We start from the raw sequence: 23,386 nt of genomic DNA on the forward strand, positions 1-23,386 counted from the left end.
TTCCGTCAACACATATTGTTACCCATTCAAGCATGTCAGAAGCAACTTCTAAAAACTAGGCTTGTATTCCTTTCTGCTTCATAAGAGTTGAAACATTAGCAATTACACACAATTAGTACATAAAAGAGCTATGTTCTTACCGTACTCGGCCATACCGGCTAAGATATCTTAATTAGAGAAAGCTAAGTAAATTGATCTCGTATTATCTGAGTCTGTACTTATACTCGAAGCTGGGAGAACCGTATAAGTGATGATAATGGTTCGACCGACGCTGGTAACCGCTTTATTATTTACATAAGTTTATCTTAGTTTAGAGGTGTGATTAATTTTTATTTGTTGGAGATGAGGTGAGAGTTAATAGTTGAGATTATATTGGTAATTGATTTTATTTGGTAAGAATGTTTGTCGAAGTAATTTTTATGTCACTAACTGTTAGCACGTGCCTAAACTGTACTGAAGTTTGTATTATGATATCAATAAAAAAATGGGAATTTTATACGACAAAAGGACTATTATCATACAGTTGTCAAACGGTGCGTGTATGACAGATGAGCTCTAAACCCAGTATGGAGAATTTGATACAGTTTCGCAACTCAAATGTTCTTCTTCGAAGAATTTTTGGCACAATTTCATTTATAATGCAACTTACGGTATCGCACGAACCGTTTCGCTGATTTGCAGTTATACGGAGAAATAATTTAATCATACAAAAGACGTAGTAGTATTTAAAATTAAGAAACAAAATTAAAGAAGAGGTCAAAACGTTTTGACGCGGTTTGTTGAATGAGATAGAAATTCATGAATATTAAAGACATTCTTTTTAATTAGTAAAGAATAATGATCTCCAGAAAAATTGAATTTATGTTTATGAAGACTTTTAAGTAGTATCATGTATGTATCAAAAAATATAATCATAAATTTCTCAAAGAAGAAAAGGTCACAGAGTATAGCATCTCACTGAACCATCCCACAGCTATCACAACACGTATAAATTTTTAGTAACATTTACCAAACACACAAAACATCGTAATTCGAGTACAGAAAACAGCACGTTATTTTGAAAATAACTTCCCAAAATACCGTGACTAACCAATTTGTGGGAACTAGTTTTGTTAAAGTTAAGCTTGGTTAAGTTAAACAAAGTTTATGTTATCCGTTGGAGTAAGTTAGCGTGATTGTCGCGGAAGCCGGTCATGCTAAGTGGTAGAATAGCGGTTACATCTTATGATTTCTTTGGTTGTATTTACAGATCTTTTCAAATAACTTTGCCGTTGTGAAGTTGGCTGCTTGTGTATGAAAGAATGTCCTAACAGAACTTCATTGGGTATCCGCAACGGATCAAATGGCTGACTTCAGACCAGTATCAAGTTGGTAGTTTTATTTGGAAAAGACAGATTTTCCCTGAATTCTCTTACTCTTGTGACGATCTTAAGATGGTATATAGGTAATTGTTGAGTATGGATGGATGAATATGTACCTAAGATGTCACAGGCTTTTGAAAGTCTGGTGGTCGGGGAAAGTAGCTCATTCAAAGTTGCATTGTTTATTTGCAGTAGTCTGCTTCTATGGTAGGCTGACGACCTATTGTAATTATAGGAAATAGGTCTATTAATAGTAAATTAATATTTAAATAGGTAATATATTAGAGTACAGAAGATATCCTTTGCTCTTGGAACTAAAAACAACTAACAACAACAATAAAACTTGAAGTTGTCAGTGAAGAATACGATGTAGAGGTTAATAGGTTGCATATTAGTAGATCCATATATTCACCATCTGCAGATTAGAATGCAAATAATATGCAGTTTGAAAGCTCCATCGCGTTATGCAGTTTCGGCATAACTCGTGATTCGCGTAATAACTCGAACTAATGATCGTACCTTGAATTAATGTTGCGAGATTAATCTCAATTATAGTAAAATAGTAGTAAATATAGACAGTACAGACTATTATATTACTGTTAACTAATAACATAATAAATACTTAGTAAGTTTACTTGTCTTATTCATGTTTATCAATATACTTATTCCACAGAGAATATTTTTGTATGTGAGGGATATAATATCGGATTAATATCCTATGTAAAATACATTGAACATGAATTATTTTGCTGCTCAAATAAATATAATCAAAATTATAGTAGCTTGCGGAGTTAAAATCTTCACCCAGTGTCTTATAAGACCTTATATATATATTTTCATTATTTTCAATACCTAACCTACATACTTAGTTGTATTACAGCTTAAGCTACTAAGTTATAAGGCAGTTAGACCCTGCGGATAGCAAAAACCAGAAGTTTGTCGCAATACACAATATTTGTCGCAACGGCTCGCTAGCAGTACCAGTTTTACACAACATAGCTTTATTTACTATTCGTATTAATAACACCAGATATTAAAAACCCTTTAAGTAATAATAATAATTATGTATTTAGAAAGAAATTTGTGCATTAAGAATTCTGCTTGTTTTTATCTCCCAAAATTATTAAGTTGCTGTGTTCTTCTCTGACGGTCATGAGAAAAACATCCACTTGCATTAAATGTATTGTACTTAAGTATAAAGATTTTAATCTAGGCGGGCTTCAGCTTATTCCGGGTTTCAAGCTTTGTCTAAAATCCCAGCTAAGCAAGTATTACATTATTTACATTGTTAGTCTTCACGGATAAGTAAAGTGGACGTTTCACATATTTGCGATGGTTTAAAATTGCGCTGTTTACCTCAATAGCTAGCCAACCATCGTCAAATCTCATAAATTGTCCGTTTGCAACATTCCATTTGTTCGGTTCGCAATGAAAATGTTAGAAAACAGAATCAAATTACATGCTACAGGTTGTTTTTAACTAGATATCATCTTATCTTTTGAAGTGAAGCTGAATTTTTCAGAATTGGAATCATATTATGAAAAGTTTCTGCGATTAATATGTATCCAATAGAGTCTCTTTGTCTTGAGCTACATTTAATTCCAAAATATCCAAAGATAAATAACACCATTAAATCCAGTAGTAGCGCCACAATAACAATTTCAACTACTTATTAATAACCCTTATCTGCAATTACCTCTAAAATAACCGTAACCACCGTCAACCGTGGCCTGTCCACTAAAAACAAGATATCTTTAAATAAATAAATAAATAAATAATGTCGGGACACCTTTTCACACACGGTCGGTTAGCCCCACGCTAAGTTATTAATTAACTTGTGTTATGGGTGCTAACACAACTGATAAACTACATATAGCTACATATATACATATTTATAAATACATATTGTAACACCCAGACCACCACCAACAAGCATGCTCATCACACAAATGTCGATCGAACCGGGAATCGAACCCGGGACCTCAGATTCGGCAGTCCGGCTTGGTGACCTTTGCGCCACAGAGTTCGTCAAACACTTTGTCACTTTGTCGCAACACTCAATAATTGTCGTAAGTCTACTTCGGTATGAAAGTGTGGAAATTATTTGACAAGCCTATGTGCTCGATTCCTAGTTAAGCCATGTAGTGTTTGCGAAATGGCGGACATACTAGCTTGATATATAGACTGTCCGCGGGTAATGATTGACACACGATCCAGGCCGATTGATGAAGTTTGCAGTTTTAGGTCGAGTTGTGACTGTTTTGTTGTTTGTGGTGATGAATGATGGTTTGGGTGAGTATATGGGTCAGGAAAATAAGGCTAGGTTCGCTGTTATGTTGCTATGCACAGCTTTCTTTCTTCAAAATCCAGTTCTTGTTCATTATTGTCGCCTCATCTATGCTTCTTACATCATCATCTGCCTAACCATTTCCCTATATTGGGGTCGGCTTGCAGTCTAATCGGATGCAGCTCATCACCAGTGTTTTATAAGGAGCGATTGCCTGTCTGACCTCCTCAACCCAGTTACCAAAGTTATCCGACACCTCTTGGTAAAACTGTGCTTCTTTCTTCGTGCTCAAATCAAAGATCAGTCATTGTGCGCTTGCATAATGAGTATCAAGGGCCAAGCGTCTACTTCTTATTGTCATTCTATTATTACTCATATCTCCTACAATTCTATTACATCAAACAATTCGGAGTATTCAGTACAAAAAAATAATAATACACCTAATAACAGGTCTCAAGACAAATATGTAAGTTGGAGAAACAATGGATTTTTGCTTGTTTTTGTTAAAGTTTCGCGTGGAACAATGATAGACATTGTGGTGTTAGTCGTAACAATATGGCTTCTCATGTGTTGCACCCGTTTTTGTTGTTATCTGAGGTCGTTTTGTGTCTTGTGTCATAAAATGGTTTTAAGTGCTCAACGAAAAACGAGAGGTGGTTGATGTTATAAGGAAAATTTAAAATCTTATCAACAAAACAAAGCAAATATTTCCTTGAAAGAAAGTTGTAAGGTGCTTCAAGTCAAACATTTACTGAGGCTTATGCAACTTCTCAATAAACGTTAAATTGAAATTGCTCAAAATGATGGTCAGTGTCAGAAAGATGTTAAAATCAGTGAAAAGATGAGTGATTCTAAAACCACAAAACTTAAAAATCATGTCACTAACCTTAATATTATAATTTAGAATTCATCCGATTTGTTATAATAATAATATTTCTATGTAGACCAAGCATAACAGAGACAGTTTTACAATAAGACGAAATCGTTTAAAAGCCATTAAGTTTGTATTAAATTGTAATAGTTTAATTCTCACGCTGATCAAAATGTTCTTTAAACTAAATAGTTGAGGTTTTTTATAACTTTCCATCTCAACTTCATCGCGGTAAAATAATCTTTCTCCTTAACTAGGTCACCTAAAAAGTTATGAATAATTTTAGTTTTACCTGTTGACCTAGAAAAAAGTTTACTATAGTGTTAATTATTATTTAGGTAATCCCCTACCCTGTGAGTTCAGGTAATCCTATTATTTGAGAAGTGGATTGCTTACAATCGAAAATTTGCCTGGGACTTTCCGCTGCTAATTTAATGCCAAAATTACGGGAAAAAAACACTGCACCTATGCTGAATCCCAAAGTTACCATGTTAGCACAGATTCGAAGTAATTTGACGTTTTTAAATTCCTGTTTAAGAAAGAACTTTTCAATCATCTACCATTATAACTTCCTTAAGCCCTAACCTACCAGCCCACCAACAACAACTATTGGTTACAGTTATTATTTAACCAGGTGTCGGTTGCATCACAGCCGCATGCGCAGGGCATCGACAAAAACCGTCCGTTGGGTAACTACTAACTAACGTTAGTTCTTGGTACGCCGTATGTAGTGCAACCCGTAATTGCTGACTGCATTGTTCAGTGCGGTTATGATACATGGAACATGGACTTGGGTGTGCTGTACTGAAGGATTTGGTGGTGTAAGTATTGTTGCCGAAAAAACATACTTAGTGTAAATGCCGAGAGTTAGGTTTGTTTGTTGACGGCCACAATTGAGATGATAGACTTAGAGATTTTTGGTACTGCAAGAAACAGATAATAGGTAATAAATATCCTTTTCATCCCACCATCTCGGAAAGAGTAGTTTTACCCTTTGATATCTGAACGCAAAAGCCATTTTTATCCTCTAGAGCGGCAGTGATTTGAATTTAGAACATCGTGTGCAATACTCCATTTGTGACAATCTTGATAAGACTTCTCAAACAAATACATATTAAACAAATAAAATACTGCTTAAAATAATTATTAAATTAATTAAGTAATTTTTATTGCTGTGTTTACATAGATTTTTAACATCGTTTCATTTTTAAACTGAGTTTTCAAATAAATGAACTTTTAATAGGTGCTTCTTTTTAATTTCATACTCATATGTGCGCGCCATTTTGTTTTTTTGCATTTAGTTATTTCCTCGATGAAGTGGGATGAAATTATTATTTTTCATTGTTCTGAGGACGATTTTAAACCTCATTACATTTTTAAACTGAGTTTTTGCATGAATAAGTTTTAATAGGTACATCTTTTTAATTTGCCACGTGTGACGTGCGTGCCATTTTCTTTTTTTGAGTTTAGAAATTTCCTCAATGAGGTGGGATGAAAAGTTACGTGTTGCACTCGAGTGCAAAGATTTTTCACCTTGTGCTCTTTTGATTCCCTCGCTATCGCTCAGGATTCTAATTATTGAAACACTCGCTACGCTCGTGTTTCAATTTTAGAATCCTTCGCTTGCTCGGTCATCAAAATAGAGCCCGCGGTTAAAAAGCAACTTTGCACTCTTGTATAACAAATAACTATGATATATACATATGTGTAAAAGACTCAAAATTATCGATTTGAAAGTTCGTAAACGCAAGAACGGCTGAACAAATGAATTAGACGAAAATTAAACTTGTTCAATCCTAGATTCATAATCAAGCGTTGAAGAATAAAAATCCTATATAACTGTGTGATAATAAAATCCTACACGATGGAAGTTTAAATTTCTCATAAACATCAGTAAAGTTTCCGTGTTATAATTGAATCAAATAAAACAGTAAAGGCTTCCGTAGTTAAACCATCAAATGTTAAGGCTATGTTTAGTAATTAGCCGCGTACAGTTTCATAGGAAACTGATGTAATTTCATAGAAACGCGGAATCAATTCCACTGTACATAATTGTTATAATTTGATTCGTTATTAGTAATTAGGGATTGTTAATGTTTTGCTGAACTTTTATGTCTGATCCTCGCTTTATTGAGTTATTTGTGAGTTTCATCGGCGTCTGATTCATCGTTCTGTAGTTACAGGTTTCTGATAGCCTTGTCTTGGAACCTAACCCTTGCATCGTTTTAGAATTAACAAGAAAGAAACCTATTGTTCGTATTGTTATTTTATTTTATTCAGAAAAGAATATTAATAAACTATAAAACCGTCTATGGATATTTCTCTCAGGAATATAATTATGTTACTTAACAAAACAAAACGATAGGGTATGAATGATTAATTCAATCAATACATATAAATAAACTTTATTCTGACTGCGATTATAATTTTCTATGTCTCTTCCAGACCAAGACTGCATCGTTTTAGAATTGATAAGAAATAAACCTATTGGTCATATTATTATAAAACTATATATGGTTTATCTAAGGAAGACAATTATTTTATTTAACAAAACGATAGGGTAAGAATGATTAATTCAATCAATACATATAAATAAACTTTATTCTGATTGCGATTATAATTGTTGTTTTCCTCTATAGCACCTCTACAACAATAGAACTATCAGTTGTTTGGTAAAAGTTGCGGCCGCGCACATAGATCGCATGTAAACGGAGCGTGCGAAGGGATGACCACGTGAGAACACTATGTGTTGCAACTGAGGCTATTTGTGGATTATGTATGTGTTACATATATTTATATACTTTTGTGGATCCCATGTAAAGATCTGTTATTTTCGGACAAACCATACAAAAAATTACTGATGGACCTTTCTACCATTTTCTCAGCTGTGTTTCGTCCTTGTTCCTTTTAATTCGCTCTTTAAATATTAGTGGTCATCATAAAAAATCAAAAATATGACCTATGTATGTCTACATTCTAATATTTTAGGCTTTGTATACATAACTTCTATTTATCACAACTTAAGCCTACAAATGACACAAAGAGCACGATGTTATTTAAACATACGACTTTATTAAATGCCAAACGGGTTATTTTATGACAGTGCCCAGTAATGGCTCAGGCAAAGATTTGTGCGTATGTTTAATATCTTGCCTGCCATTCTAGATCTGCATCTTGCAGCCACTGCAGTTGTGGACAATGCAGAAATGTTCTCAAATGACGACACACTCCCACAATATCAGATGGAGAGCCTCCAATTAATCTTAGTTGAGATCAGCAATCAACGAAGTTATTACAAGATTTTTTTAATAAAGTTTTTTTATAAGCCGTAGAAATTTCAGAAGTCCTTGTCTTGAAATGTCTGGATAGTTATAATAAAATCTGTGTCTGGGCGACTTCCTGGCTCAATGCAAAGAATTTACCAAAATTAGACAACTCTCTTGCGTGCAGAATCAGGTAGATAATATTAGTAAAATTGCTCAAGTATCGTTAGACTGGAAGCCGACCCCAACATGATTGGGAAAAGGCTCGGAGGATGATGTTGATGATGCTCAACCCAATCTTACGCATATCGATTAGCCATATAAAACCATTTGACTACCACAATACGAACTACGAAACAGTTGTTACAATAGTGTGAGTGATGGATGTCTCTGTGTGAGTGAAGCCGTGTGGGAACATGATTGCGACAATTTGGGATGGTAGGCCATTAATATTGTTGTACAATGTTATCAATGATGGCGGTTTTATCTTGTTTATGATCCTTTGACGATGTCTTTTGTGTAATTAGCCTGTAGATTGCTCCATGATTTTTTCTTTGAGTTAGGTCCCCGATGTTCCTGTATAAATTCATGACTTTCCTCAGTCAAACCCACAAACACTCATAAAACAGATTCGATTTCATTTTGAACCACGAACACGTGTAACCGTTGTGCGCGCGCGCCGACTGCATTAACTGCGCTGTAATACTGTCACCGCGCAACTAACTGTTCCCTTCGAGAGAAGTAGCTCGGAACGCTTTGAACTTAAGTTATAGACAACATGTCTTTATAAATGTTATGTTTAAATAAATCGAAGGCTTCCGTATTCGAATAATTATTTGTTTTAAAATTAATCGTTTAATTTCGCCAAAATTGTAACTTAGCAGCTAGCTAAGTTATTTAGTTCTACTTCGTGCTTATTATAAATAATTATTTTACAAGCGGTTTTATGAAAATATTCCGTGGATTTTGCTGTCGGCGCTAGCGCAGCCTCCAACTGACACAGTTGAAATGAACGATCGATGCCGTTATTGTTCGAATCGCTGGCGATTATCCGACAATCGAGTAGTACCGAGCATTCATGTTCTGTGATTCGATTCGGTTGGAGTTAATCTTAAGTTGGATTACTCCGTTAGGGATCATAAGCGTGATGGTTACACATTGGAGCAAGAATCATCATTAGCATCGTCAAGTAGAACTAGACTATCGAGTCAATTTAATATCATCTATTTGTGGTCAGTGTTTTATAGCCTAGAAAGTAAATAATATTTATAGTTTAAAATAGTAACTACAGCCGTGTGTCGTGGTGGCCTAGTGGGCAAAGAACCAACCTCTCGAGTAGGAGGGCGCGGGTTCGATTCCAGGTCAGGCAAGTACCAATGCAACTTTTCTAAGTTTGTATGTACTTTCTAAGTATATCTTAGACAGCAATGACTGTGTGTTCGGAGGGCACGTTAAACTGTAGGTCCCGGCTGTCATTGAACATCCTTGGCAGTCGTTACGGGTAGTCAGAAGCCAGTAAGTCTGACACCAGTCTAACCAAGGGGTATCGGGTTGCCCGGGTAACTGGGTTGAGGAGGTCAGATAGGCAGTCGCTTCTTGTAAAGCACTGGTACTCAGCTGAATCCGGTTAGACTGGAAGCCGACCCCAACATAGTTGGGAAAAGGCGCGGAGGATGATGAAAAGAGTAACTACAGCGTTTCTTCCCCGTTCTTCTCTATAGAAAGCCACTTCAATTAATGAATGAACGGGCAGTTAGACCCAATCATTTGTTTAACATTAATACTTATTGCATTAAATAATTGGCATCGCTTACAATCAATAAATAAATAATGGCTACTTTAATGAAGTCCTCAGTTTTCTTTACTATTTTTGAGTAGTTAAAATAAAACTTGTCCCCAAGTTGTAGGCATGTGAAACAGTGAATATCGATATCGACATTTATGTAACAAGAATAAAATAGAACACGATATTTATGACAGCCGCATTCCACAGCGAAGATTGTCACATTTCCTTGGAAACAAATTGTAACATTAGAGTATATGTTTTATGTAAACTGTGTATTGTAAATAAGGAAATTAACAACGTTACATGGATTACAACGACGCATTGTTTACACACCTATATGTATGTTGTAAGTTGATCGCTTCGTAAGGTAAGCAATAAAAATACTGTAAGGCTTGATTTTGACTAGAATAATAATTTTAGCTCCAAAATAATTAATACACTTTTAGCAATTTGCTGTCCTATCCTTACGCGATAAGTTTATTTCACTTGCATACACTTGTATGCAAAGCATTTTGTAAGATCTAAAATCTTTGTAAAGCAATAGGTATTAGCTTTACTATGAGTTTGAAGTCATGAGCTCTTCTATGTTCGTAAAGGTCAGTAATCTAAGAGAATTTTCAAATGATTGTATGCTCGTTAAGTAGGTAGTCTTTAAAATTGTTGATACCTATCATCAGTAACTAAAAAAAATAAACTAGTTATACACTTATACTACTGATATGACATTTAGGTACCTATTAATAATGATTTCACAACGTAATTACGAAAACTGTACCAGTAGGTTGAAGACACAAACGTGACGTTTGTGTGTTTGTGCGCTAAGCATTATGTTGTACTTGCATCAGCTCAACGAGGAATGTGCTGCACTGCTGATAAATTGAATATGCGTTTTATTTTCGTGCAATGTTGCGTTTAGAGTAATCAGTTTTGCTTCAAATTTACATTCTTATAATATCACTGGTTATTTGAATCTGAGCATTCACAAATATATCTTTATTTTAACATAGCTTCAACTTATGGAAGAAATAGGATAGTATGGTTCCACGTCTGATGACACAGGACATCCACAAATTTGTAATAGGCGGCCATTGTGTCGTTCAATTCGGAGACTAATAGCCTTATACCAACGACACACAGTCATCTAGAAGTGCCATATTTGACACGAGCCTGATCGCGGCGCCATCCATCGGAGCATGACGTAACCACGCTCCAGCACCGCCTTATATGCACCATCTATAAGCCTAGGTTTTGTAAGAGATTCGTGAGAAATACATTAAGTTTAGATATCGTGATGTGTTTAATGTTTAAATAGAGCAATTGTCTACCGTTGGTGAGATATGCTTGGTTAATGGCGTAGATTATTGCTGGAGCATATCTAGGTCTCGTTTTATGTGCTTGTAATTTCTCTGGCGTCATAGCCTTGATGGCTTTATGCGTTTTTGGTTGCGGAAATCGGAATAGTGATAGTATTAGTATAACTTCTTAAACTTAGACATATATCGCACTGTCCAAAGTCCACTGTTCATCTGGTATTTAATGTAATTATTTTGTATCGTTCTATTTTTTCTCATTAACCATTTAAGTCCTATTAAAATGTAAGTGCAAGTCGCGTGCATTTCGCCAAATTAGCCTGTCGAGAGAGGCACGGATCGCTTATGGTTAGCCGACGCAGATTTCTAAAGTGAATATCTGCACGCTTACACTCTCCGGACAAAAATCCGAACAAATCTAATCAATGGAACAACCTTTTTCAACGCATTAGCAAAACTGTCAATTTATCCACACTACATTATAATTTCTACGGTTCAAAACAAAACGTTATCCCCTATATTTATCGTTTTATTGTAGAAATAATTACATCCTCAAGCACGTTGATGTCGCATGCAAATCGTGCGACTTTTCTAACAAAAAGTCTTCGTTCACGTTAGATTATGAAGTAATAGTCACACATATGTTTTTTTTCTCACTGAGTACTGATTATGCGTAACAATGCACCCTAGGCAGCTTTCTACTGACGACACAGTGACGTAAGGGTGAGCCAATTAACGGTTGTTTAAGAATAGAAGCTCTCACGGCACGGCGCATGCGACGCTACTCACTCTTGAAGTTTAGTGCTTGGATCAAAAAGTGCATGGGATTGAGGTAGCTGGGAACCTGGGCTGCACGCAAGGTTCGGTGCACGATGCAAATGTGGCACGGTGCTTAATGCGTGCTCATTCCTTTACTTAATTAATGAAGTACATAAATCAAATAATTTAATCATCCTCTTAACCCTGATATCTTTTCAAAGACCACTAAAGATAAGTTGCTAGCAGATGTTCTTTTATCGATATCGATAAATATATAATTTATGGATATCCCTATCTCTTTCAAGCAGAATTTTGGAATATATTTTACGTGAAAGGTTCTCAAAATGTTCCCAAGACTACGATAAATAGAAAATACATACAGTCTTTCTCTAATTGTCGCGCGTATTCTAATTTAATTAATACCTCAGTATTATGTGGCTTGCGTAATGTTGGCGTTCCGTAAGTAAATAACTGTGTGTAGTGAAATTTCAATAGCTTTGTAAATACTAGTCATAGGTAAATGTTGTATAACTATGTATACTGTATGTACATATGTCTATTATGCCGTGTCCAATCGATTGTTGTTATTACTCGTTTGGTGAAATTCTCACGTAATGTCACTTTCTTTGTATTACAAATATTTCGTAGCGATTAAATAAACGAATGAATCATTTTGTTACCCTCTTTAAGTCGATATGTCTTCATCACCAACTTCAAGAATAATCATTTTAGTCCTGAGTGCTTAGTGCGAGTTTTCGTGAATTTTTTTACGGACTCACATGAGAGCGCGTATACTAAGATTTGTATGGAACAAAAACAGCTCCACCTAGTGTCAAAAATTGGAACCTGTTTTTGTTCCATACAAACAGTGTTGCCAACAGTTGTAGAAGCTTACCACCAGAGTCAACTTTTAAAACCACCAGAAAACCACTAACAAAAATTTATCCCACACTTAAAATCACCAAATTCACCACTAAAAAAATATTGTTTATATTTTATTGTAACCTAAAACAATTTAATCATCCAAAGATGTAACTCGGCAACGATAGAAAATTAAAACAGACAAAGCATTACATCTGTTTAGCAATTCATCCGACCCGATCCGAATCCTTCACAAATTATAATCGGCGTAGTAGTTTCACAAATTGTTTAGTTACGCATTTGACCAATGAATGAGTACTTAATATAATTATATAGTAGTCGTTCACCTTTTTGTTTTGTAGATGCTTTTTTGACATTCCGTGAGACTTCAAATCTCCATAGTAACTCCTTAAAGTTGTACCACAAAACTTACATTTCGCTACTTGACCCGCAGTACTTTCAACATTTCGCCACTAAATAGGGGACTTAAACCACCAGTATTAGTGGAAAATCCACTAAGTTGGCAACACTGCATACAAATCTTAGTATACGCGCTCTCACGTGAGTCCGTAAAAAAATTCACGAAAACTCGCACTAAGCACTCTGTACTTTACCAGGCACCATAGACTACCGTTGCACAGGCTAACATTTCCACAGATTAAACCCATAAACAACTGATCGTCGTACGTAAATAATATCTAAGTATAAATGACTGAATATTGAGTAAATCTGTTAGCTTCGGCAATAAATCAGCTGTGCGGTATTGGTGCGGTGTAATTGTTGCCGTGCGGTACTGACCGGCGTGTGCGGTGCGCCCGCGCATTTGCGTAAGGTGCAACCGTTGTAAGATATAGGCGATCGAGTAGTTTAGGATTTTGAAAAAAATATATTTTCTAGTATGGTCATCGCGCTATGTGCTTTACATGACTGAATGCCCGTCCGGTCTTATGAAAAACTGAGACACCTTAATTATCGCATTGGTGTGACATGATATCCTACGTATGTGTAAGTTGAAGAGTAGTACAGAAGGAGAAGTGGTAAATTTTGTACATTTAGACGCCTGTGTCTGATTGTTGAAACCAAATAATTATGAAAAATTCAAGTCAGGAACATAAATTGACAAAACATAGGTCACAATATCTAAAAAAACACTATTTAGTGAACTTGGCAATATGAAAGTTTCAATAGAGATTTACACCATGTTCCCCAATAAATCCCCATGTAAAATCGCTGCCTCCTCTCCCTCAAATCACTTACCCCGCCGAATTCTCCCACGGCAGTCGAGAAATGGCGGGGAGTCACCTTGGCGGCAACAATTGCTGCCATTAGCAATTGTGTTGCAACTGCCAAACTGCAGGATCCAGATGATTGTAGGGCTGGTGGACTGGTAGCGGATGGGTCATTATTTCCATGTTACATGAGCTTTTTTCGTTGATTTGAGACGATATGGCTGGAAATATGTAATGTTACTTCTGAAGTGACATGAGGTAAAGGAGTATGGAATGAGACATGCTACGCCAATTGTTTGGGCAGAAGAATGAACATAATGATGAGCTGACGATAAGACGACCAACTCATCATCCTCCGAGCCTTTTTCCCAAACTATGTTGGTGTCGGCTTTCAGTCTAACCGGATGTAGCTGTGCTTTACAAGAAGCGACTGCCCTATCTGACCCCCTCAACCCAGTTACCTGGGCAACCCAGTACCCCTTGGTTAGACTGGTGTCAGACTTACTGGCTTCTGACTACCCGTAACGACTGCCAAGAATGTTCAATGACAGCCGGGACCTACAGTTTAACGTGCCATCCGAAACACAGTCATTGGTGTCTAAGATATAGGTACTTAGAAAGTACATACAAACTTAGAAAAGTTGCATTGGTACTTGCCTGACCTGGAATCGAACTCGCGCCCTCATAATCGAGAGGTTGGTTCTTTGCCCACTAGGCCACCACGACTTTTTTAATTATAAGACGACCAACTATGACCTACAAATATTTTTTTTCGGGGTAAAAGATATGCAAATTTCTCATTTCTGCCTTGTGGAAGAAGATATATCCAGAAATGTTATCACTATCCTCTATTTCACGGAGGCGGAATGTCAAAGTTAGAAAAATCTGGTATTAATTCTTATATTATGCTATCCATATAGAGCACATCTTACTACCTTCATCGGAGAAAGATACATACGGCTATAATCACTCCAATTAAACTTTAATTCGTTTAATTGTTTAACTACCTATCGGAACAAGGAACAGGCCTCCCCAATTGACTTTTTGCAAACGGAAAGTAAGTGAGTATACATTTCAGTAAAATTAGAGGTTTGTTACAGAACCTCAGTTGCTAATCATAGGCATACTGATTCACGATCTTATGAGTCATCATCATCATTTTTTGTTTCAACATTCACGAAATTGACTTAAGTTGGAGATGAGAGGTCAAAGACTTGCTCACTTGCTTTATGTATTGAGATTGTTAAGGTCTGCCCTGAAGCTAAGGGTTATCTACATGTTATAGGTAATATTATGGGTAAATACCATAACGTGTTGCAGAACTTTATGAGTAAATATTATGATAATGGCTCATATTTTTTATTTTCTGCTGCAATCATATTAAGCGAAAATCTGCCCTGAGGTGCTTTTATAAACACAAAAATACTTCAGTAATTTAAAAAAGGCTAGATAGTGATATACTTGACAGTGTGTTCTACTTATTGCATAAAAAGACAACTAGTAATTTCAAGTCGAGACTAGAAACACCTTAATTATTTTCGTCTGGCAGCCCTGTTTCCAAGGACTAGAGCCCTGTGAATATATTAAGACGTCTAATTACACACGGTATTGTTTGCATTCTTCCACATACTTTACACACGGCCACTACGAATAACTTACGCTAAGGTTACGGCCTTACCAGTAATACGAATATAATGACCTATGGGAGATCTGCTCGTAATATGTAATTATATACACAATTATATGATTGTTACGTCATGTTACTACGTTTTAATTACCGATTGTTTTTGTCTACTTTTATATTTCGACGTTTCGGCTCTCCATTGAGCCTATGTGAAATGTTACGCAATGTTTGTTTGAAAGTTTCGCTAAACCAAACGAGGTTGGCAAAAAGAGGATAGTATGTACTTTCTTTTTTTTTTTCTTCTTTACAAATTATCATAAATATTGATAGCTTTTGAACTTCAAAGACACTAAATATAATCCGTGTCTAGATAGGCCATGAGTCAGTGCCAAGAATGCCACAGTTCCTGGATCGCTTCAATAATTACATAAGTTTATGTGCCACTAGGCGGGGTTATCAGCCGCCTCCTCGCCGCTGCCTGCGTGGCCCCGTGTGGCCATTAGATACGCAAGTAATCCCCGCTGCCGCTGGGGCCACGTTTCCCGCTTATCTCCGCATATCGCATAAATATCGGAAGGACACGGTCGCCAATTACACATATCTATGTGTTTTCAGGGTTGCCAGATGGTGATCTGGGTAAGGCAGCATTAGAAACAATTAAACCTTATAGAAATTAAATATTGGGTTTAGAAGCTGCAAATACAATTTGCCTTCCATTAAGGTTTGTATGTAGGTATTCAGTAATATAGCTAACACATTTTGGTATTGTTTCAATAACGGTGCTAACTTTATGTTTAGACAAAACAACGCTAGAATGGGGCTAGCTTTCTTTGTATCCTACATCCTACGAACTTATTAAACACAAAATTTACATATTTATTGTTATTTTTCGGCTCGTCAAGGACCCCTAGTGCTAGGGTGTGGATTACAGGTGTATTAACTACCTTCGGTCCAAATAAATACTTAGAAAAGAAAATCTGATTCCTAATCCTCTTCCCCATTATCTAACACTAACAGCGTCAGAAAAGAAAATCTGATTCCTAATCCTCTTCCCCATTATCTAACACTAACAGCGTCTGGCAACCATAAGTTTTGGGCACGCACGCTGCGCCCACGCAGGTTCGTCCTCAACAGATGAGGCGATACGGAGCTATCAGTTACTGGCCGTATCTAATGATCGTCCTGCACTCCTCAGGGTCTAACGCTTATGATAGCTTACATATTTTGTTAGATGGAAATATCTAAGATGTGGGAGACAGCCTGGGTAAATAGTTTTGAAATGAGCTAAGAGAAATGATCTATATTAATATTATAAAGAGATTTTATGTATCCGTAAATGTGTGATTCTGCTGAAACAATTTTTTTTTAAGCAGTAGAAAGCTACGTTATTTGTGGGTGTCAATGAAAATGTAAAACTTAAAAAGATGGAACGGGATGAAAACTGCATATACTTGGGATGCTTTAACTCTCGTTCCAATTCTTGTCGAACTACAAAGTTAACACTGTTACCTACTGATACAATAACAATACCATTGTTGCCTATAAAGTAGAATTAATACATAAAGTGTGCTAGCTATATTACTGGCCACCTACATACGAACGTTAATGACAGCTTTTCCACAGCATTAGCGACATTTTATACAGTAATAATCTGACTTCTACACATTACTATATCATTTGTCTTCGGCCGTCATCTCAGTACAAATGTATTAGAAATCTTGATTTTCTACAGACTGCAAACAGAGAGAATATTACTCTTAAATGAATGATTTAGATCTCTCTACATATCGTTGTGGATGGCTTTCTAGCTTAGAGAATGAAACCAACCGGAGACGTCATTGCTGTGTCTTTCTTTCTGCTAAAGGTGCGAGAGCACCGTTCGTACTCGTATATTATGTTCATAAGCATTTGTGGGCGAGTGTGTGTTTATAATGTGTTTGACAACTTCTACCGTGTGCGTGCATAACGTTGGGATTGAAAATGCATGAGTGAGCTATCACTGTTTGTTACCCTGCTTCGTCCGCCGCGTGTTTTTCAGGCTTCACATACAGATTGTGCTCAAGGCGGTTCCGTTTTGTTACTTACTCCAAGATTGTGATTGTGGGAACTAGAAATATGTGTTAGCAATAATTTTCCTCTTGATGTCACCATAATCCTTTTATGTAGACCTCCCTTGATCAAAACTGTGAGTATTGTTTTAATTAAGGCAGTTAAAATGCCGGAACAATGCTGGTTGTACTGTTTATGAGTTCGATTTAAGAGCTGAAGGTTTATATGCTTGGTTATAGACTGATTGTATTTGATTGTGTAGGATACAATAGTTCGAAAATATAGGTCACCTAAAAATTGTTTCTTTTGTTAATATTTTTTTATTGTATAACTCTATATTTCCTTCCGCAACATTTGCTGCTTTCAATTATTTGTATGGCTATCGCTCCAATGGTAAAATAGGACCCTATTGCTAAGACCTCGCTGTTCGTCTGTCACCAGAAATTGAAAATCAAAATCATTCTGCCATTGAAAGCATTTTCCAATGGCACTTGTGCTTCCTATTATAATACACACACTGTAACTTTCCGAATATCATTTCGGCAGTTCAGCTCTATTACATTAAATAAGTAGATACATCTGTATAATTAAACCAGCTATCGCTTCCTTCTAACATAAAGTGTGCGAACACACTCACGCCACACCCACGTATCAACCAAAGATTAATAATTTCTACAATAAATTACAACTTTCTCCCAATGAAACTAATTGCTTTACAAAGTATACGCCGTTACGTAACTAAGATAACTTTAACTTATCGATTAGATCTGACCCCTCTATCTAAGTGTACGAGCACACTACAAACTTTTAGTTGGCCGATTGTTGTTTGGGCTCATAAAACTGAATGAAAATGCACGTAACAACGATCAGATATTTAGCCGGTATCAAACCGACTGAAAACTTTGATTGAAATCAGATATTCTTTAAAAAAAGATTCGCCAATCATCGGTTCAACTGATACCAGCCAACTATTGAGTCTACAGTATGCATGTATTCTAAATGTACTTACGATGTTAAACTCCCATTCAATGAGCGTTTAAGTCGCATAAAGTTTTATATTTACGTGGAGTCGAATAACATGCGTTAGGATAAACTTTTTATAGATTTACTTAAAGTCACTATAAATAGCAATAAGAAAGTATGCACTTAGTATTTAAAATCATCTTTACGCTGTGTTTACGTAGCTTCTAAAAATCATAAAGTTTTTAATAGGCGTATTAATTACCAGTGCTGGCATTTGTAGGTTTTCTTCGGCGATTAATATCAAATAATTTTAGTTAATAAATGCTTGAAATCTTAGATTCATTTAAATTATACAAAAAAACAACATACTCTCCAGTAATTAAAGAGTAATAAAGTAAAATCTCTATAAATACCATTTCAATAATTTAATTCGTAATGCCTAACCACCTGACATTTCTAAATATCGTGAAAACACAAATTGACTATTCATTTGCGGTGTCAATTTCAACGACATGAGTCGCGACTATTGTTACGTAAGTCGCAACTCGCACGTTGTCGCGCGGTGAATGGGGGGCTTTAGTCTCAGTGAAAGCATGCTGACCGGTGGTACATCTGTGTATGTGAAAAATATTGTGTTTCTGTGAACTTTGGCACTGGTACTTGACAATACATTTGACGCGTGCCTCTTTGTGCAATCGGTTAAGTACCTACGGTTTGTTGGTAAAGGGCAGAGTTGTAGGGAAGCGGAAGTAAGAGGTTTTACTAAGACAATGTAGGTTTTTAGGGTTCCGTAGCCAAAATGGCAAAAACGGAACCCTTATAGTTTCGTCATGTCCGTCTGTCCGTCTGTCCGTCTGTCCGTCTGTCACAGCCGATTTACTCGGAAACTATAAGTACTACAGTGATGAAATTTGATGGGAATATGTGTTGTATGAACCGCTACAAAAATATGACACTAAATAGTAAAAAAAAGAATTGGGGGTGGGGCCCCCCATACATGTAACTGAGGGATGAAATTTTTTTTTTCGATGTACATACCCATGTGGGGTATCAATGGAAAGGTCTTTTAAAATGATATAAAGTTTTCTAAAAAACATTTTTCTTAAAGTGAACGGTTTTTGAGATATCAGCTCTCAAAGTCGTAAAAAGTATGTCCCCCCCCCCTCTATTTTTATAACTACGGGGTATAAAATTCTAAAAAAAATAGAGGTGATGCATGCTAATTAACTCTTTCAACGATTTTTGGTTTGATCAAAGTATCTCTTATAGTTTTTGAGATAGGTTGATTTAACTGTAATTTACGGAACCCTTCGTGCACGAGTCCGACTCGCACTTGGCCGGTTTTGTTTGTGGGTTTGTGAAGCGAAGCGAAGCTGTCAGCTGTCGATGTTATTGTTTCTTTACGAATGTTTGTATTTAATGGTAAATTGTTTATCACAGAGTCATTTGAAAGGTGCTCATATTATTAGGATTCTGGCTTATTATGTAGCTTTGTTTGAAAAATCTGCGACAATATTGCGATAATATCTAAATTATTTCAATCAATACTACAAAGGGTTATGCATATAACATTATCTCTTAATAACATTAAACAAAACCTATCATCTAAATCAGCAACACTTAGTAGTATCATATAGAAAATTACTTCATGATTGTTCTCCAAGTATTTACTGCTTTACATTGTAAGCACATTTACACAGACAAGCTTATTGAAGTAATGTGTAATAATTTCTGTTCTAAGCCGTGGTAATGGCGGTCATCTGAATTATGACTGTAATCTGGATCAGTGGTGTTAATCTCGAGGTACCAAACCTGTATAGATTACACAATGATAGCCTTTGATGCAGGGATTGACAACATTTAAACGCTTTTCATTTTATTGTGTGGAAAAAAAAAATTGGATGTAAAAATTAATAATCGATATATTTTGTTTATACCTAATAACAATTATTTTATGTAGTTTTTCTGATGTAACATATATATCTATTGTTTTTATTTTTGATCGCGCGTTTAAATTCTTGATCGCGTCCTCTTGTAGCTCAAGCTACAAATTCAATGCTGCGTACTGAAAACCGACACCACACATAAAAGAACAATGTACTGTTTCGTACAAAAATATCAAGAAGGTATTAAAATTCTTCACATACTTACCTATGTATTCATATACCTAAGACTTCTAAAAGCTATGTATAAATGTCAAAAAACTATTTGAATAAGCCAAAGGTTGTGCATCCCGGCAGTTCAAACAAACCTGTCACTAGATGATCGTGTCGCTAATGTGCGCCGGCGCATACAAAGGCCCAGCCATAATATACTAACACAAAAACTGCTGCAACGACCAGTTTATCCTGACCTGCAGGAAAACTATGGAATTGTTCACAGGCTAACTGTTTTAGAAGGAGGAAAATTATAAAGAAATAAAAATAAAATTACAACTATTTAAAATTGTGTTTTTGAGTTAAAATTAATTAAATATAGAAATATTAAACTACAATTTAAAAGTAAAAACAGAAATACAAAACTTTTGGATTTTAATTTCGTAACTTCAACAGGTCGGTACCTACTCTTTAAAAAATATTTAAAGTAGTAGCAGAAAATATATTAATTGCCCTACCAAAGCCTATATTTTTTCACTAAAATTATGCTATAAAGAAATCGATTTTTTGTTTAACTGAACACTTTTTCATCACCATTGACAGATTAACAACATTTCCCGTCACCCACAGTAAGTGTCAAGATACAGTGGTCCACCGTAGCGCCACCGTGTCACACCGCAGTAATAGGGTTAGGAATGCCGTCCCATTTCCGAGCGGGACATTTGTACCATTTGTACCACGTTTTTGTACATCATCGTAGATTTAATGGTACAGGTGTCATGTTAATTTGATGGTCGCGATTAATGTGGAACTTGATTTTTTACTTTGTTTTAAAGTCCTGAGGGAATTATTCCGGCATCCGGATACGATTCTCTCTTATTTTATTGGTTTGAAAATATATAGGTTATGCCGTTTTGAGGTAAGAAGCTGCAGTATAAGAAATATATTTTCTAATTGATTTATTTTGTTTGATGATTTAGTTTTGTTAATGTTTTATTTTCCTTTTTTCAGGTGCTTTCCCAGGAGTTACACAAAACTGTAAGTGTTTCAATAATTTCATCCTTTAGAAATTATGCATTCATCATTTAAAACTTAATGATTTATGTTATAGCCAGTAGACTAAGTAATAAAACTATTGAAAACCATCTTTCCATTATTCGTTATGAATTTACGACCGTCTGCTGTTCAGCACGATTCAGCGAAATTTCATATTATATCTAAAGACTATACGCAGTGAAAATATACTCACTTACATTTACAAGTGCTACACAACAATAAACCTTAACACACTGATTATAAAAACCAAAATACAATAACAAAATCAATCTCCAACCGATCTCCATTTAATTTAGCTTCCCACATCACTATTAAAATCGAGTCGCAAGTTCGCAAGTTTTCCCTCATTAAGACATATTGGCCGGATTGTATTGGAAAGCGTAACCATGTCAATGGATATACAGACCACGGCACATCATTGGACTTGCGCATGAGTTTTTTTGTTGCAGCTGCAACGACATACTGACTTCAATGACTGCTGGTATATGAGCTAAATGCATATGTTAATAGCTTGGCCCTAACATGCAGCATGCTGTATGCATATGCAAGGCTGCAGATATGCTAATAGGTTAGAATGTTCTTGGTAGTTCAGTGCTACCCATGTGATGATGAAAGTAAATAAAAATATGTCTAGGTATGTAGTTATTTCGGATTGAACGATTCGTGTATCGATTTCAAAAGAAAAAGTCTTGTAGGTTAAAAAAAGGAAAATTTTCAGTGCTGTTTATGGATTTGTACAGTATGAAAAAACTTGGTTCTTACACGTTACTGACGTGCTCTGAAGGCTTATTTACATGTCTCCACATATCTGGATTAAATAAATCTTTGATTTGTTATGTATGATCCTGATGTAATACATACTCATACAATACAACATGTTTTAGCGGTATGGGACCCACATTGGAATTCTCTCTACATACGATAGTTTCCGGTATTGGAATGTTATCTAATATTATGCATAGTAATGTATGCTAAGAAAACATAGTGCCTCTTCCGTACTAGACTATAAGTACATGTTTGTACATACGTACCGTGAATTGAATTTAAACTATCTTGCAAATATGCATATATTTGCTATCGCGCAAAAATTCAATGTCATGCATGACAATGTGTTATTATTTTAATATTTTAGTGGAGTCTTGTGGAGTGTGCGGAAATCAGTTATGTGTCTTGTAGTTTTGATACGTAAATTAATATGGCTTGGTTTCACCTGGGAAGGTGGAAAGCGATCTATGTAGCACGTAGGGTATGTTTTAAAATATAACACATTGTTTATCTGTCGCTGAGCTTTCGGGGCTTTTAATGCCGATACCAGTTTACCTAGGTATAAAAGTTAATATGCAGGAAAAAAAGGGGTGAGCCCAAAAGAAAGATCTCGCATCCATCATTCTTCAAACGCTAAAAAATAATAGTGACCCAAAAGGCTAGCTTTTACTCTGGCTGGATAGACTAAAGCATTGCCTTGCCATCCAAAGAACACGCTCCCAGAAGACATTGATTTAGATGAATTAACATTTTCGATGTCTTCTTCTTAGATTTTTTAATAGTTAAATTCTTTTATTAAAATAAAACCAGTATCCATTACCACCTCACCAGATAAAATTCGCATTTTGAATTTCCTATGTTAAATTCCATAATGTCGCCGATAGATGGCGCTGTCCAATTGAGCGTGGCGATTGGTAATGGCGGGAAGCGCTGCCCAGGCGCATAGCTTCCGCTGCTGTCGACACAGATGCCGTTTTAATGGGCAGAGAACTCACTGACCATTACTAATATGCTTGAATGTACTTAAAGGAATGGGTCGATGGACGAAGTGTTTGTTTGTTTGTGTCTGTGATTGTGTTTGTTTCGACAGGTGGTTGTGACAAATG

The 23,386-nt window shown here is 35.8% G+C and overlaps 1 protein-coding gene across 1 annotated transcript in view; it reads left to right on the forward strand.

Annotated features, from left to right (window-relative positions):
• Nucleotides 1-23,386, forward strand: part of LOC124645982 — a 171,928-nt gene that overhangs the window by 11,005 nt on the left and 137,537 nt on the right. Inside the window, exon 2 of the mRNA XM_047185985.1 lies at nt 21,471-21,497. The gene's annotated coding sequence lies outside the window, so the exon portion shown is untranslated. The remainder of the gene's footprint in view (nt 1-21,470; nt 21,498-23,386) is intronic.

Source organism: Helicoverpa zea, chromosome 1 (assembly GCF_022581195.2).
Source record: "Helicoverpa zea isolate HzStark_Cry1AcR chromosome 1, ilHelZeax1.1, whole genome shotgun sequence".
Lineage (NCBI taxonomy): Eukaryota > Metazoa > Arthropoda > Insecta > Lepidoptera > Noctuidae > Helicoverpa > Helicoverpa zea.